Source organism: Hermetia illucens, chromosome 3 (assembly GCF_905115235.1).
Source record: "Hermetia illucens chromosome 3, iHerIll2.2.curated.20191125, whole genome shotgun sequence".
Taxonomy (NCBI): Eukaryota; Metazoa; Arthropoda; class Insecta; order Diptera; family Stratiomyidae; genus Hermetia; species Hermetia illucens.
Window position 1 is genome coordinate 79,748,392 of NC_051851.1, and position 18,931 is coordinate 79,767,322.

Here is an 18,931-nt window from a genome sequence, read left to right on the forward strand (position 1 = left end):
CTAGTAAAATATTAAAATTCCATTCCTGAAGAATATACTTCTCCCCAGTCCCTTTTAAGGTTTTGTATAAAACACACACCTCACATAGGGAAACACAAAATCTTTTATACCTGAACGGTATAACTTCCGGTTTCCCGAGGTGTTTATAAATTAGCTTCAGAACAACTTTCACTAATCGAAATTACAATGTATGAAAGAAAATGCATTGCCCTGGTAGACACTGCATCGACTTTTAGTTTAATAGATAGTTCTTTACAGGAATTTAGAATAACAAAAAGTGAGCCAATGCAGTTTAGCACTATTATACGAAAAGATTGCTTTAACTTTGAGGTACATACACAGGCTGAAGAAAAAATCTAACTATTCCAGTCCACTAATTATAATTCATAAAGAGTCTACAATTCGGGTGAACAGAAATATCGGCTAGTAGTAGATTATATCCCTCTGTATGCGATTACAGTAGACGATCAGTACCCATTACTAAACATAAAATCTTGTTGGAATAAGTTCGGAAAAGTTGAACACTTTTCCACACTAGACTTGGCTAAGGGCTATTTCCAAATTCTGGTGAAGAAGGAAGGTCGTTATAAAACGGCTTTCATAACTCCTATTGGTGTTCATGAATTTAATAGGATGCCATTCGGGCTAAAGAATGCGCCCAGAACGTTTCAAAGGTTAACCAATCAATTATTAAGAAAATACGTCAATGTAAATTGTATTGAATATCTGGATGATGTACTGAGTTTTAGTACCCCTTTAATTGAACACGAACGGGAAAAGAAATAAGGAGTTTTTTGGGACTAAGCAAGTATTATCCTAAGTTCATAAGGGACTACGCAAAAGTAGCGCAGCCTATAATGAAATATGTTAAAAATGCTATGAACATTAATAGCAATGATCCGAACTTTATTGATGCTTTCGAGAAATTGAAAGCATTAATAAGTTCACACCTGATTTTGCGTTTGTCGGACTTTAAGAAACCTTTCCACCTCATGACCGATGCGTCCAATTATGCCATAGGCGCCTTCTTGTTGCAAAATCGACATCCGGTGAACCAAATTTACAAACTACTTTAGAAAACAATACCATACCCACAGTTATACAGATTTAGTAATTCTCTTTAATATAGAAAACAACATAGAGTCAACATTAGCACTCCTTCATTCAGCTGCAGAAGAGTTGCAGAACTATAATATATATATTCCTGTAAAAGAAAGAGAAGAAAGAAAGAAAGAAGAAAGAAGAATAGCTAACAAATTCAAAACGCAGATAATACTTAAAAATAACAAATTTGAGATCCTTCAAGGTAAGCGAAAAATATATATAGCAGAAAAATATTTTGAAGATTTAACTAATATTCTAGAAAGGTATATCAAAAAGGGAACAATAGATATCTACATAGAATTAAGGGGTCATGAGTATAATGTCGTGCAACAAAGAATCAGAGAGTTATTTGCAGGGGATAAAACTGTAAAATTTATTCCGTGTTCTCACAAAGCGCAGTACATAGAAACAGAGATAGAAGCAGTAAAATAGATTCCAATATTCGGGAAAGCTGACATTCTGGTATTAACGAAACCTTTAATGCACTTAAAAACAAAATCTACTATCTAAAAGTGTTAGAATTTGTAACGATAGTAATCAATCAATTCGACTTATCTAACGAGGTGAAATATGATCGCAAAGCCATTAAACAAAAGTTCCGTCAAAAAGAAACAGCGACAGATTATACACGCGTGTATATTTATCATTAAAAAACATAATTTCTTGATTATCGTAGACGCTTTTTCCACATTCACAGCAGCATATTATTTCCAATCGACGGTCAAAAGGCAGTATAGGTCCCAGGACGAAACGTGGACTGGTACCCACGATGGAGCATAAAACCTGGGAAACGCCTTCTGAACCAACACCAACAGCTTTACTACCAAACCCTATCTTCACCTCCACGTGGTGATCTGGAAGCTGAAGGAGCTGGAAGTTCTTTCTTTATGAAAAACTGCAGACGGAGAAGGATGAGGGCAAGTCTCCCGCACCTGTCCCAATATAAGGCTGATGTAACAGCGTTGCAAGAGATGCGATGGACATGGACCGGTTTCCTGGAGAAGAGCCGCTACTATAGCGGCCATCCAGTAAACCATGTGCTCGGAGTAGGTTTCTTAGTCAGCCAAAAAATGAAACCTGCTGTTATCGGCTTTGAACGACGATGACGATGAATGTAAGCTAGCAATGGAACGGATGAATGCCGCATACCGAGTAATGTTGCATTCTTAATGAACGCGGGCACGTGCAGAAATTTATCACAAACGCCGTCGAGCGGAGAAGCAACTTCATACAAGGAAAAAGGAAGCCTGGGAGAACTAACAAGTCTGTGAACTCGAAAAGTTCAGGGAGCAGCCACACCAGGCGCGGAAGTTTTACCAACAAGTCAGCAGGATGAAACCTTATACACCTCGACACTCATCCTGCCGAGACAAAGAGGGAAATCTGATTTCCGACAGAATGGGCAGTTCGAGGCGATGGGTTGAGTATTTTAATGAGTTACTGAACAACCAGAACATCGGCGAGTTGGAGGTCCCGCCAACTGAAGCCGACGGAAAAATTCTGCCACCACCAAGTATAGGGGAAACAGTCCGTGCAATTCATCGACTTAAAAATCATAAGTCGCCAAGAGCCGATGGAATTACAGCCGAATTGGTTAAATATGGAGGTGACCAGTTACACCAAGTGGTTCATCAAATTGTGCTCAAGGTATAGGACAGCGAATCAATGGCTGATGATTGGCAACGAGGCATTATCTGACTCATACATAAAAAGGGAGATATCACACAGTGCAGCAATTATAGAGGCATCACGTTGCTGAGTACCATCAATAAGATATTCTCCTCTATCTTGCTAGGCCGGATAGCCCCATACGCCCAGAACATCATTGGCCCATACCAAAGAGGTTTCACTCCAGGCAAATCTGCAACAGATCAGGTTTTCTCTCTGCGGCAAGCGATGGAAAAACTGTTGGAATATGAACATTAATTGCACCATCTGTTCATCGCCTTTGAAGCCGCCTATGATAGCATAGCCAGGGTAAAGTTGTACACGGCCATGAGAGAATTCGGTATCCCGACGAAATTGATAAGACTGACTAGGCTGACCCTGACCAATGTGCGAGGCCAGATAAAAGCAGCAGGATCACTCTCAACACTATTCAACATAAACAACGGCCTACGACAAGGGGATGCCTTTCATGCGTCCTCTTTATCCTGGCCCTCGAGAAGTGATCCGTGATGCTGAGGTAAATGCAAGAGGTACGATCTTCTTTAAGTCCACCCAACTACTGGCCTATGCTGACGATATCGACATCATGGGAAGAACGACCCAAGACGTACAAACTGCCTCCATCCAGATCGAGCAGGCGGCGCGAGATCTTGGGCTGCATATCACCGAAGGCAAAAAAAGAGTATATGGTGGGAAGGTCAGCACCGAAAACGAACCAACCAACAACATCAAACCGCAACCTGGTCAAACAGGAAGAATAAAGATAGGAGAATACAACTTTGAGACCGTTGATAAATTCTCCTATCTAGGGTTGAAAATCATAACCGATATCAGTTCATCACGGTTGTTGTCAGCCAACAGAGCCTATTTCAGCTTAAAGAAACTGTTCCGCTCGAAACGTATCATCATAGCTCACCAACGCTCTTACTGTACAAGACGATGATCTTGCCAGTCCGCATGTATTCCTCGGAGACTTGGGTTCTTAGCAAGAAGAATTGCCAACTTTTGGCCGCGTTCGAGAGAAGAATCCTCCGAAGAATTTTTGGCCCCCTACATGAGGATAGACGGTTCCGTAGCCTACATAACGACAAAATCGATGAGCGATACCATGACCGTGAAGTTATGGGTAAAATCCCGCTCAATAGGTTACGGTGGGCGGGTCACTTAATCCGTATAGATGAGGATGATCCCACCCGGCAAGTCTATAAGGGCAATATCTATGGTAGAAAAAGAAGACGAGGCAGATCCTGCCTAAGATGGAGCGATGGCGTAGGTCAGGACGCCAGATAGCTTTTAGGGATATCGAATTGGTGGACTTCGGGGCAAAACCGGGATGTCTGGAGTTCCCTATTAAGGCAGACCTAGACCGGATACCGGTTGTTGCGCCGTTGATGATATTATTTCCAAGACGTAACCATATGATAACTATTGAACAGTTTGAAGATCACTTTACAAAAATCAGCAAGCGAAATAAAATTGAATGAATTGTGAAATCCTTCTGAAAAATTTCCTAAAAACACAAGGTATAACACTTGTATCGCGATTTGACGTCGGATACCAGTCGACTTAGATATGAGTGAACGCCTCAGGGGTAATAATCCCTGGCGAGCGCAATGTTGACCGTATTTCCTCCTAGAGTGTACTGCAGTGTACTGTTACGGCATTGAATGAATTGCTCTAACACACTTCAAGGCCCTGATCCAATTGGATTGTTGCGCCAAAGGCTAATTATTATAACACTTGATTTGACTAAGGCTATATAGTCATACGAGCTTAGCAGATGTACAATATTTGAAAAATTCAGAACACTCACAAATTCAGTTAGGATGATATCACAACAAGCAATTCGTAACCATAATGAAAGATACCACTCAACCAGTGTACGCAGGCTAGACAAGGTAATACCAATACGAAACTTCAAATTGCTGATGACGTCACTTGGACCGATATAATGTATAGTGAAATTTAATGAAGACCTTGTATCTCTGGAACTATTATGGCTAAAGGAAAGTTATGAATTAAAATTTGTAAGTAACATCTCTATCTATGAATAAAATCCATGTCTATGCAAATCGGTACAAAATTCCCAGAGATATTCGATTTCCAAATTACAATTGGGTAAGATGATCACAGACTTGTTAATATTGCGACCAAAAATGAAGTCATCACTAAAATTGATTACGAACAACGGAAAACCCCTCCCTTTCAGAAATTCAGACAAAAATTTGCAAAATTCATAGATAATAAAATCAGTCAATCCCGTTTATGATCAATAAAGAACATAAACATGACATGAACACATAAAATTAATAAAAAGTCTTAATAATTTCGAAAGGATAGTACCTACTGTTACGCATCTGCATATGGCTTTTGCAAGCTAGAATGAATGAAAGAAGAATGAAGATGCTTCACATAAAAAACAAGAAATTTTTTTTCATCTGGTGAAGTTTCAAACTATGGCTTGTCTTCATTCACGACAAGTTCTCTGCGTAATGCTACATTTCTGGGTTTCATATCTGGAACTACATTTACAACTGTGAAATTAATACTCTGTAGTCTCTCAACTATATATTCAAATATTGAAGCGGTCATAGCACAATTTGATTCCATTTTATTTGTGTTTACACAAAACCTTATTAAAATCGGTTTACCGTCTGTCTGTCTGTCTGTCTGTCCGTCTGTCTGTCTGTCTGTCCGTCACACGCATTTTTCTCGGAGATGGTTATAGCGATTGACACCAAATTTGGTAGAAAGGTGGGAACTGTGAACGCTCACGCATACAGTGAATTACATCCTTTTACGTCGAATTTAAGGCGGGGTCCCCATACATGCAAAAGGGGGGTGTAAAATTTTTTTTCATCAAATATAGTCATGTGGGGTATCAAATTAAAGGTCTCGATTAGTACTTTTCAAAGCCGATCTTAGTTTTGACATTCGTTGGAAGGGTGGGGAGCGCGGGGGGTTGAAAGTGATCACTTCTTTAAGGGGGCTATTCTCAGAAACTACCAAACCGAAAAATCTGAAAAAAATCAGGAGGCTGCCACTATATGGTGCCTGGGCTCCGAAATACCTTCCATGCCGATGTCTGTTTAAATAAAGTTAATAATAGTATATTACTACAATTTTTTGTAATTGGTTAGAAACCTCCCTTAAGTTCATCCTAGTACCATTAAATTTTGCAGTGATATAGGCTATAATATAGAGCATGATCTTACCAAGTTTGGTGGAAATCGCACTATTACTAACAAAGTTATAATACCTCAAATTTGTTGCTTCTTTGAAAATTGAAGACTATCAATGTCAATATCACCCAAAAGTGGATACTCTCACATAATATATGCATATATTACGTGCTACGTACTAAGAAATACACAAAACCTTTCGTACCTGAAGCTTCCAGCTTCCGGTTTCCCGACTTGTTTATAAATACCACGAATCATAGCCACTTGCGCATATTTACATAGATGCAAAACACAGTCGTTGGTCTTATTATACTCAAAAGTATTTCTGATCTTCAAGATTAGTTGCAGCACAGAATCCACAATTCCAGGATTTGGTTTTATTTTTCCAGCCCACATCTCTCGGCGGTGCTACTTTTCCCTTGTATGGAAGCTTGTATGCTCGTGGTCCAGCAGAATAAAGAGAAATAGAGAAAAAATAACTACACTACTCCAACGCATCTTTTATTCGAATTTCCCATTTTCTGAATTTGGAAATTTCATCTTCAAATTGAATAACATCTTACTGCTCAAAAGATGAGCATCTTGTATCAGCTTTTTGTCTCCTGATCTTTACTCTTTTGGATCAGTCGCTTTAATTACCCTGCTGCCGTAATTACTGACTCGAAACAACGTTGTTCTTTAATCGAGTTTTGCTTTGCAAAGTCAGCTCATTCTCTAGGTGCTTTTGGCTTTATATGATAACTATCGCAACCATTTATCCCGCACCTCACAATTTTCACGAAAATTTGTCTTGATAGAAACGTTAAAACTACCAATTTTAACACTTCTCAATAGAATATTCGCAACGAAAAAACCGAAACGGATAGTCACGACCCAAGTGACGTCACGAAATTCAAATATGGCGAACATGATGTTCGGACAATCAAGTGTACGCAAAAGGAAATACAAATCGGTAAAGTAGACCGCGAGAAAATTAGGAAGAATATTGAAGAAACAAAGGCTAAATACCTAGATAAAATCAACAGGAACAGGGAAGAATATGAAGAGGCAAGAACGAAAGGATTCAAAACGAACTACAAAGCCGCTAGGACAAAACATCTAATGAAGTATAGAAAAAGTAAACTTAAAGATATTCATCCAGTAAATATAAAAATAAAATTAAGATAAGGAGAAGAGGTAGACAACAAATAGAAGAAAACAGGGAGAGAAAAGACGAAATTGAAGAAGTTTACACCGAAGAACAGGAGAGTATTATAGAAAGGTAATAAATACAGGTTCGGATAACGAAATAATAGTTTCCAAATTCAGGGTAAATATTAGGAAATCAGATATAAAATCTTTAGTTGATTAAAACTGGCTAAAGGATAATATAATTTACTTTTATTTTGAAATATTAAGAGAAAATTTGAAAATTTGTCAAGTTTTCCTCATGAATACTTGGCTTTGAATGAATTAAGAAATGGACTAAGAAAGAAGACATTTTCACATAACGTTCTCATGATACCAGTTTGCAGAGACGGCAATCAATGGAGTTTAGCTCTAGTGGACTTTTGGACTTTAGGAAGTATTAGAATATTACGATTCGTTAGGTACAGAAAAATGGGTGATTTTTGATATATTAGAAGAATATTTGATAAAGGAATCGTTAGATAAGCGGTTTATATCTTTGGATACAGGATCATTTAGAAAAGAAATCGTAGAGAATATCCAACGTCAAGAAAACGGAAATGATTGTGGCATATTCACATGTTAATTTGCGGAAATAATCAGCAGAAATAAATAATTTAGCTTTAGGATATACGTATACCGTATTTTAGAAGACAATTATGTTAGAAATTCTTCAAGCAAAATTGTTCTAAACTTTCCATATAAGTATTGTAGGAGAAATTTCTAACAATTACATGGGTAAAATGAGTATTGTCAACATTAACAATATCACCGATAGCTTCGTCAAATGGATATGCGATAATCAATATGGGAAAAGCCGAAATAATAGGAAGCACGAAAATGTTGTTGCATGTAATAAATACTAACGAAATAAGGAAGACAATTTACAGTATAAAGGATAATATCCAAAATTTAGGAATAGAAAAGGATGATCTCATTCAACAAGAGATCAAAACTATTTAAGCATTACATTTGGTTTTAATGTTAGAGAGAAAAGGGGACTGTTGAATTTGATGACGAGGATAGGGAAAATATTATTCGGCACTTGGACGTAGTCGATAAAAATCAGGAACAAAAAAGCAATAATCTGAACAAGGAAATAGATATAAATTCTCATTTAAAAGACTCTATAGTAAACTTAAGGAATATCATGGAAGAGGCTAGCAACTCGAAAACATACGTACATAACTTTTGAGACCACAGTAATAGCTATAAAAATACCCGATCATTATAAATTGATTGATTATAAGATTATTGCCAAATAAAAAATATAACAGAAGAATATGTGGTGGAAATAAATAAAACTAAATATCATTAGGCCAAGGTCAAGGTCAAAGTGGTCAAAGGGCACTGCAGGTCACAGAAAGAAAAGTGGATTGGTAACCACGATGGAGCATAAAACTTGGGAAACGCCTGCTGAACCAATACCATCAGCTGTACCACCAAACCCTATCTCCACCTCCAAGTGATGACCGGTAGGAGCTCTTTTTTAAGGTTTTGTGTGAAATAAAACCTTATTAGAATTGAGACGGGTGCCTATCCGTCTGCCTGTCTGTCTGTCTGTCACACTCGATTTATTTGGAAACGGGTAGACCGATTATCACGAAAATTGGTGAGAGTATGTAATCTAGTGTTCCCTTTACATGCAGTTAGTGGCGCCATATTGTGTTAAGTTTAAGGCAGGGCTCCCCATACATGTGAATGGAGGGTGCAAATTTTCTTTTCAAAGAATGTAGCCATGTGGGGTATCAAATGAAAGGTCTCAATTAGTACTTTTTCAGGCTGGTTCAATATTTGATGTTGGGTGATACATAGGGGAGTGAGGGCTCAAAATATGACCCTCAAAAAGTGTAACAGGTCTCGTTCTCAGAACCTATCCAACCAAAAAATCTGAAAAAAATCTCAGTAGTGCATCTCTACGAAATCTAGGCCTCAAAATATATCCGGTTCCGATATCTGCACAAATAAAGTTAATAATAGCATATTTCCACATTTTAGAAATTCACCCGGCAACTCTCCTCATGTTCATCCCAGTACAAAATTTGGCATGCGTGTAATGAAGAACATAATGCACAGTTTGGTTAAGTTTGAAGAAAATCCAACTATTATTAACAAAGTTATAGGGTATGAAACTTCACAATTTTTTGTGAATTTCGTGCACTCAGGTTGTACCTGCATGACGTCATCATCACATATCAATTCGTCAATAGCACAACGAAATGAGTTCTTATGAATTGGGTCGCAGAGAATTATTTTGTCTTAGTTTTTTAGTTATTTGTCAACTAGACATGTGTGTATGTAGGTATATAATATATTCGTGCTAGTGAACTTTGCGCGTAGTGCCTAATTCAAATAGATATAAGAAGTAAATGGGAAATATGGGTACGATCAATTTATATACGTGCATATATGTGTACAGTATTCGGAAATAGGCAGTTTGCTTGTTGAGGGTGAGGACAATATCTATGGCTGTAATATGTACGTATGTCTCCCAGTTTGGAAAAATATGAAGGATTATGTTGGATTTGTAGCTACATACGGATAGAAAAATTAGCGTTGAAATTTCTTACATAAGATGAACACAAAACCTTTATACTCGAAGCGCGAGCTTCTGGTATTCCGACCTGTTAAAGTAAAGCTGAGGACGAAGAAAGATGAAGGAGAGCCTTCCCTAAACGCCTAAAAACGGGACAAATTGTACCAATTGGTCCTCCAGGTATGGAGGTTGGGTAGGGTTGATAACCTCACATGGAAAACAACTTGTTACGAAGCCACGGAAGGAGCCTCGGATTGGATTGGCGACACGACGCCGAACTCGGCATTTTAAACGGAAAAACGATTTGCCCACTCTCTCATGAAAAGTGCGTTTCCTGTACAGAGATGAAACTCCCAAGCAGCAAGCCGTTACCCTGTCTCAATATAAGGCTGATGTAACAGCGTTGCAGAACATGTGTTGGAGAAGAGCCGCCACATATTATAGCTTCCATCCAGTAAATCATGTGCTTGGAGTAGGTTTCTTAGTTACCCAAAAAATGAAACCTGCTGTTATCGGCTTTGAAAACATAAGCGAACGGCTATGCACTCTGCGCTTGCGAGGCAAGTTTAAAAATATACGCCTCATTAACGTTCACGCCCTTACAGAAGAGACTGCAGTGTCGGAGAAGGACACCTTCTACGGGGCAGTAGAACGAACCTTCGAAGTCTATCCCAAGTATGATATCAAAATTTTACTCGGGGATTTTAACTGCCAAGTTGGGACGGAAATCATATCCGAAAGATACGTTGGCTCCCATAGCTTACATAAAAATACAAATGATAAGGGACTGTGGCTTATTCCATTAGCAGTATCACATGAAATGGCTGTTGGAAGTACCTGGTGTGTGCGGAAAGCGGTCCACAAACAAAAGTGCCTCTCCAGATGAGACCACTTTCAACCAAATTGACCAGGTGTTGATCGCACGCCGCCACCTTGATGAATGTCAGAATATATAGACTCGGGTTACTATCTGGTTGACATGGTGCCCTAGGCTCGAATAACAACACCACCTAGAATCCCCTTTGACAATCAGGTGCGAGTTAACACTGAAGCCATCCAGAGAACAGCCCTCCATAACACCAATAAGGGGAAAGTGAGTGCCACAATAACCGGAGTCAACAGAGATCCTGGAAATGGAGCGTTAACAAATGATCTTCACAACTGCTTGAAGCACGATATCATAAATACCGCTACAAACATATTTGACCCCCACAAAAAAGCCGGAATGGCTGGTTCGACGATGAATGTAAGCTAGCAATGGGAAGCGAAGAATGCTGCATACCGAGTAATATAATTCTCAAAGGACACGGGCACGCGCGGAGACTTATCAAGAACTCCGGCGAGCAGACAAGCGACTTCAAAAACGGAAAAAGGAAGTCTGGGAGAACTAAAAGGTCTGTGAACTAGAAAAGTACAGGGAGCAACCGTACCAGGCGCGGAGGTTTCACCAACAATTTAGCAGAATGAAGTTTTCCTCACCTGGAGGCGACCCATTATACCAAGAGGTTAATCAACTTATGCTCAAAGTGTGGGACAACAAATCAATGCTTGACAGTCGGCAAGCATTGAGGCCTTATCTGTCCTGTACATAAAAAGGGCAATATCACGTAGTGCAGCAAGTATGGAGGTATCACGTTTCTGAGTACCATCTATAAGATATTTTCCGTTATCTTGCTAGGTCGGATAGTCACATACGCCTCATTTGCCCATATCAAAGAGGCTTCACTCCAGGCAAATCAGCAACAGATCAGATTTTATCTCTACCGCAGGGGATGGAAAAACTGGTGAAATATGGACATCACTTGTACTTTAATCGACTTTAAGGCCTCCTATGATAACATAGCCAGGGTAAAACTGTACACGGCCATGAGAGAATTCGGTATCCCGATGAAATTGATATGACTGACTAGGCTGACCCTGACCAATGTGCGAGGCCAGATGAAACCAGCAGGATCATTCTCGAGACCATTCAACATCAACAACGGTCTAAGACAACGGGATGCTCTATCATGCGCCTTCTTTAATCTAAGCCTGGAGAAAGTCATCCGCGATACTGAAGTACTGCGTGGACCATGATCCTTTTTAAGTCTACCCAACTACTGGCCTATGCTGACGATATCGACATCATGGGAAAAATGAGACGTGCAAACTCCTTTCATCCAGATCGAGCAGGCGGCTCGAGATTTTGGGCTGCACATCAATGGAGGCTAGACAAAATATATGGTGGCAATGATAGGACCAAAAACAAACCAACCAACAACATCAAACCGCACTGGCCTGATGGGAAGAATAAAGATAGGAGACTACAACTTTGAGATCGTTGAAAATTTATCCTAACTAGGGTGGAAAATCAGAACTAATAACAGCTATAACGATGAAATCCGCGCACCGTTGCTTGCAGTCAACAGCTTACAAAAACTGTTTAGTTCGAAACGTCTCGCCATCGTGAAGATTGACGATTCCGTAGCTTATACAACGACGAAATCTATGAGCGATACCATGACCGCCATGTTGTGAATAAAATCCGGCACAATGTGGGCGGGTCATTTAATCCGTATGGATGAGGATGATCCAGCTCGAAAATTCTATGGGGGCAATATCTATGGTAGAAAAAGAAGAAGGGGCAGACCCTGCCTGAGATAGAGTGATGGCGTAGGCCAGGACACCACACTGTTTTTAGGAATATCGAATTGGTGGACTGTTTAGTGCTTGCTCTCCTCCCTTTTCGATCAAATATCAGAACTAACTCCAGCTTTACAGAGTATTAATCGAGGTCTTTCATTTGACACGCAATATGACCATATTCAGCGGAAAATTGTAAACTCGCCATTTCATATGGAGATATCTCCCTTGAACTCACCATGGAACGACGCTATTTACTGCATGCGAGGGGATTCATAGTTCACACCTTCTTACTAAATTTTATATTAATAAGAGTAACTGTTTCTGAAAAAGTGGGCTGACAGACTGATAGATAGACAGGTAGATAGACGCACATAGAGTAAATAAGGTTTTGTTCTACCCAAAACCTTAAAGATGAGGAAGGTATTGTAGAAAGTCGTAAGGCTGCAAGGAAAGATTTTTTCCAATAATAAAGCCCACTGCCTTCGGAATTCTGTAAGAAGTATGGATCTGACGGTTAACTTGTGATTAAGTTTAAACTAGAGTTTTGGGCCAATTTAAATACGAGCAATCCAATCCGAGCTCGGGGTGAACTCCGAGGGTCTGGGGTGAACATTTTGTGATTCGTATATTATCCCTCCTTTCCACTGAAATTCCTATTCCGGGCTTCCGCGGAAATTCCGGGCCCGGAGGAATCCTCTCCTTTCCACCCCCTCTCGTCAGGTCTCAATTTGGGTCTGTTTTTGTACGGTAAACCGTTAAATCCGTTAAACTATATCAATCAAATGCTATTTGTTTTCAGGAACAGTAAAAAGTGTCCCTTGCAGACTGAGCAAGTTATTCGTGTTTTAGAGTTGGAGGGAAAAATCTGAAAAATGCATAGCAAATATTAAAACAGCTTAGGTCCTTTGAAAATAGAGAGCTACACATCGTTAACCATGACATTTTGTATCAATAATGTCTTGTCATCTGCTAAAAGACAGGTGATTTCGTCGTTGACAAATTTTCCTGCGCGGAGTGTGCGGTGGTTGTCCGGCCTTCGTACAACAGGACGACGTGGTCGTGACGTATGTGTGCCTCCCCTTTTTTGTAAGAGCATAGCATTCCGCTAGCCTCTATTCTCCTTAGAGTGGAACGACCGCCCTTGCTCTGTGGGTTCCGGATCCCGCGTGGTCTTGACACCATTTACAGTCGCCCCTTTGATATAAACTACCGGTATCATCACCACCGTGAGTAGCTTTGAATAAGAGTTGAATGAGTTTTAATTATTTACATTAGCTTCTTCAACGGATGGCAAAAAAGAGTTTGCTATCCCCAATTCTTCTGCCGCAGACGTGGTTATAAAAGAGAACTACCACATAACCAACATGCGTTACCGTATTAGTTTATCTCAACTGATTGCCCTGGCCTAAATGACACTCTACTCTTTTCGTTACTGCGAAGACATGAGTTGATCAATAGAGGACTATCATTACCGATTGGGAATCGGTTTTATGTCCCGGTTACCAATAGGAAGTCAACTAATCAAAAAGGACGTACTATTGTATTTCCATTATTATTCTAAAGTAAATAGAACTACAGGCAGCTAAAATTAGGGTTACAGTTGCTGATCAAATGTTGACTGCATCATTTCCAGGATCCCAAAAAGTTCTCGTTCACTTTGCTTTCTTATAAAAGCACATATGATCCATGTCTATCCCCACCCCCCATTTTGTGATTTATTATTTACCGCCCAGTGTTCATCAATAACATATTATTTTGATTTTAGGCGATTTTAATTTATTTTTCAAGTTATCACAGTCTTGTCCGATGCCTGATTTTACCTAACACTAGCACTAAGTGCCAAGCATTTACGCTCGGACGATCCTACCTAATTAGAAATAAATATAGAGAAGCTCCGGTGGTGGCGCCCAGTTAGTGTAAGAATCTTCATATCGATGTACCCAGCATGTTCCCTTGACCGTCCCATGCTTGCGAGCTGCAAATATAGCCAGCAAGGAGATGGTCCAACGTCTCTAACGCCGAAATATATATTCTGTACTAGTCTCCGGTGACAACCACGCGGTCTTGAATGGCACATATAAGTTTTTCCGTATTTACGGCACTCAGATGGTTGAGATCTCGATCCTTCCTTTTCACTTCGAGTTAAGTGAGGTCAATCCATAATCTACCTACTAGAAGCCGCACGCAAGGGATTCGCATGCTCTTTACTGTACAAATAAGCATGTAGCGAATCGACTTGTTGGTGATGTTGCACCTTAATGTCAACCACGCCTTTGACTCTAATGTCGCGGGACAGGTTCAACGCTCCACGGCAGAATTTGTGTGATAAATTTGGTCGTATTGGTCCATATTAGCCGCTGTATGTTTTCCAGATAGAAATTGGAAAATGCCACTCCGTTTAGAGATTGTCTCTGAGGCATTGGTACCCTTAGGTGGTCGCACTGCCAAGGTGGTATGCCACCCTTCCATGAACCCCAAAAAGGCTTGGATCAATGTGCTATAGATGTAGAACATCGATTAGCCAGGTGTGCAGTCAAACGCTTTGGCGTAATCGATATAGCTTCGTTAAGCCCCCCAGTGACCTTTTTTACAGGTGAGTAAGATGGGCAGTGGGAACCTCTAAGCCACTGTAACCACCCGGAGTAGATAGCATATTTCAAGCACTATTCCAGAGAGGCCTAAAAACCGTCTTAGGATCTCGCCTGAAGGTGGTAAGCGGTAATATAGCCTTGGAATATATACCAAAGGGATGGGGACGGCCAAACGGTCTTTATTTTGAAAGTGGGTAAAATGTTCCTTTTCACTTCAAATTTGCCTTACATTGTTTTTACTCGAAAGGGTAGAAGGTGAGAAGGTCGTCCACAACTATATTAGAACTAACGTTTTACATTCATGACAATACGCCTACTGGGACGAACGGTCAACTAGAAATGACCTGTATGAGCTAATAGACGTTTTATGGGATGCCTTAGAAACTAAAGAAATAGCACTGTGGGCTATTTTTTGACATCGAAGAAGCGTTCGATAACGCATCGCAGGGATTGGGAAACACCCTGGCGAAGTTCTCTCTCTACATATGTTCTGAGGCGCTTGTGCGAGGAAGGTTGATTCACTTGGGAAAATAGGAAGAAGCGAACATAATAAAGTTCATGGCAGTTACAGGTTTGAACAGCACATTATAGAGAAAAGGTATACCATAACCAGGAAAGGGGAATAATAGTGTAGGGGGCAGTGCGACTTACCCTTGCCAATATTAAACCTGATCTTATTTTTGTGGTTTAATGACTAAATTTCTTACTTACAAACGATAATAAACAGCTCAATATTGCCCCACATTTTTATCGAAATAGAGCATTTGATTTTTGAGTCAATATCTTTCTTAATCTTAGGGCGATCAGCTTCATTTTATAAGAGATTTGGAGTGGTAGTTACGCACATATGTGGTTTGGTTTTACAATGATATTTTAATAAATTTATATGTTGCAGAAATAAAAAGCCTGAAATTTTTAGATAAAAGAGAAAACAAAAAGCAAGGTTTTTCATCACATGTGCTTTTCCCCAAAATTGCTATACCCATTCAAATGAAATTTGCAGGCAATATGGGAACTATGAAGACCTACGCATACGGATGGCAGAAATTTACGAAATCGGTTCCTCATACAGGCAAGGGGTTTTCCTAATGTACCCGTATGGAGTACCCAATGAATGGTCTCATTTAGTAGATTTTCCAAACACGTGTTTCTGATGGCCACTTGCTACCTTCTTCAACTCCACTTGATGGACACCTGCCTTTGCTCCCACATTGAGTCCGTATCTTCTCGCAAGATCTCCGCGATCCGGCTATCGCTCGCCAGAAGAAACCTCCAGCCTTTCTGGCACAATCGGTGTTTCTGGCCACGTCCCTAAGGGAAGCCATAAAATCTGTCTGACCGGCGTGAGTGGAGGCCAGTCGATAATCTAACGGATCTGAAGTCTTTTCTTGTCGATGCGAGTGTGCCGTCCCCACGTTCTTGAGGAGGGCGATTAGACCCGAGTCTACAAGAAACTCATCTGAAGTGGCTCTGCCACGAAGCCTCACCGGAGGTTATCTGGTACCATGGGAAGCGTGTGTGTTCTCGGCCCGGTTATTTGCGTTTGGCCCCCTAATGATAGTTTCATGGTGGTTGTGGTTATGCATACATCGCGGGCAGAGCTCCACGGAGCTCAAGCGTGGAGTTGCGCTGTACAACTCGGGTGTCGTACCCCTTAGTTGCGGCAGAGGCGTTAGATAGGCCTCGCATTCACTGGTATGAATGCTGAGCCTGCACTCAGTACAAACCAGTACCGCTAGGCTAGTCATGGCGGGGCTCTGATTGTGGTCCCAAAATCAATCCGTGTCCGAAGAGGACGGTGGGGTTATGCCTACACGGCAGGTACTCACGTTAAACCCCCAGAACTTTTATGTCGCTGTGATGATGCAATTGGAGGGTAAGATTGGACAATTGCATCTTGACAAAATGGAATTCATTAATTGCGCTAGTCAGTAAAGCAGCAACTACCGATTTCGCTATTATATACAGCCTCACCGGAGAAATCGCAGGTTGTGTTAGGACTGTCAGGGGCAGAACGCGTAATGTCTGGTAAAGTTTTTCCTCTCCTCGATACAATGGCTAGTTATCGTAAATGCAGCTACGGACTGCTTTTACAAACAAATGGCAAATCATCCCACTGTTAATGCACTCAAGCGGGACAAGACAGTTAATATGGGCATTCCCTCGGAACTGTTAATCGCAGCCCCGGCTCAGTTCCTCAACTTATCTGTAAATTCTAGGAGTCTGGGATTTTACCGAAGGAGTGGGTGATATAAGCTTTCGAAGAAAGAAACTCGCCCTAAATACGTAGGGCTATTTGCGTCGTCCCCCTTAGCAAAGATAATAGTTAAAATTTCCCAGTAACGCATGGGTGAACAGCTTGAAGCTTAATCGAAAGAAAGTAAACTGTTTTCTTCTATGGATTTCCCTACTTTGACCTCACTCTGCTTGATTTCGAGAAGGCTCTCTACAGGGGTCACAGGAAGTGGATCTGGACTTTTCTACTCAGGAGGGACATCCCGAAGAAGGTATTATCATGGCGATTCCTGTTAGCGGTGGTGTTGTATGCTCCCCATGTTGCCTAGTCCGGAGGCCCAATTAGATCTGGGCCTTGAAGCGTGTTAATGAAAGACCGTAGCGGTAAATTAGGAGGCAATGTGATCAGTATTGTGCTCGTCCGTGATTATTTCCCAGATTTGGCTCAGGTACTCGTTTGCAGCTGGGTCGACTGGTGTCCAATATCCAATCACGATTCAAAGTCTTCTACTACCAGTGAGATATGGACCACGATTAACCACTAATCCATTCTGCCACGACTGAAGGTACCTATCAATAAAACTAAGGTTCTCAGTCTGACTGGTAATCACACTCTTCAACATAATCATCATAAACGGCATTTAGTCTAGGCCTGCCTTAGTAAAGAACTCCAGACATCCCGCTTTAACGCCGAGATCGAAACTGTGTGGTGTCCTGACCTTTGCCACCGCTTCATCTCAAGCAGGTTCTGCACGTCTTTATTTTCAAGCATGGATATTAATTTTATAAACTTTCATAATTTTTATTGTTGTACCGCATTCTGGCCACATGCATCGAACATCGAGGGTGTCAATAAATTTGTTTATATTGAAGGCGTTGTTTCTACCGACGGTGGCACCAAGCTTGATATCACTTGATACATTTAGAGCACTAGATTTTCATTCGCTGCTTTGTCTAAAATTTGAAAACGCAGATACCTCAAAACCAACATCAAGTCGAGGTTGTTCCGCGCTCTCTGATCACCACTGTTACTCACAAGTTTAAAGCCCTCATTAATACCCGTTTCCATCGTGTCATGGGTATACTCTAAATTAAAAAAATCTGGAACCATGGCCTGAGTCTGTGCATGAGCCAATTGCTAGTAAATGCTTTGATTATGAAGCAGAACTGTAGTTAATAGGTTGCACTTTATGAAAAAACGACGAATACGTTGTTGTGTATGCCATGCAAGTGAACTCACTTTCACACTTTTGTAGTGCCCTAGACTCGCATGATCCAGAGCAGTAGAGGGGGAGTATAGGCTACTCGGGAAGATTCGGAGGAAACTAAAGGGATATTTCCTCAAGCTGCGAACAATAGCATCATCATCATCATCAACGGCGCAACAACCCGTATCCGGTCTAGGCCTGCCTTAATAAGGAACTCCAGACATCCCAGTTTTGCGCCGAGGTCCACCAATTCGATATCCCTAAAAGCGTCCCACGCCCAGACGTTATTCTTCGCACAGTGTTAATAGCTTCTTTTGTCAACTTCATGAAAAAGATCTCGAAATTTGAACAAATAATCTTCTTTGATTTTCCTGCTCCTGATCTTATCTAAACTAAGTTCAAACTATTACTGCGGCTACCATCGTGAAGGCACTAGTATTGCTTTTTGAATTCTAAAGTCGCTTTCAGGAGTAGATCCAGAGGTTGATTAGAAAATATACTTTCCAGATAATTGCTGATATAATATTCATTTTATTTCATATGATATTTCAGCTGAATGCCAAAAACACATCTCTTTTGAAAATCTTGTTGCGAAGCAAAGCATTATTTTGAGAA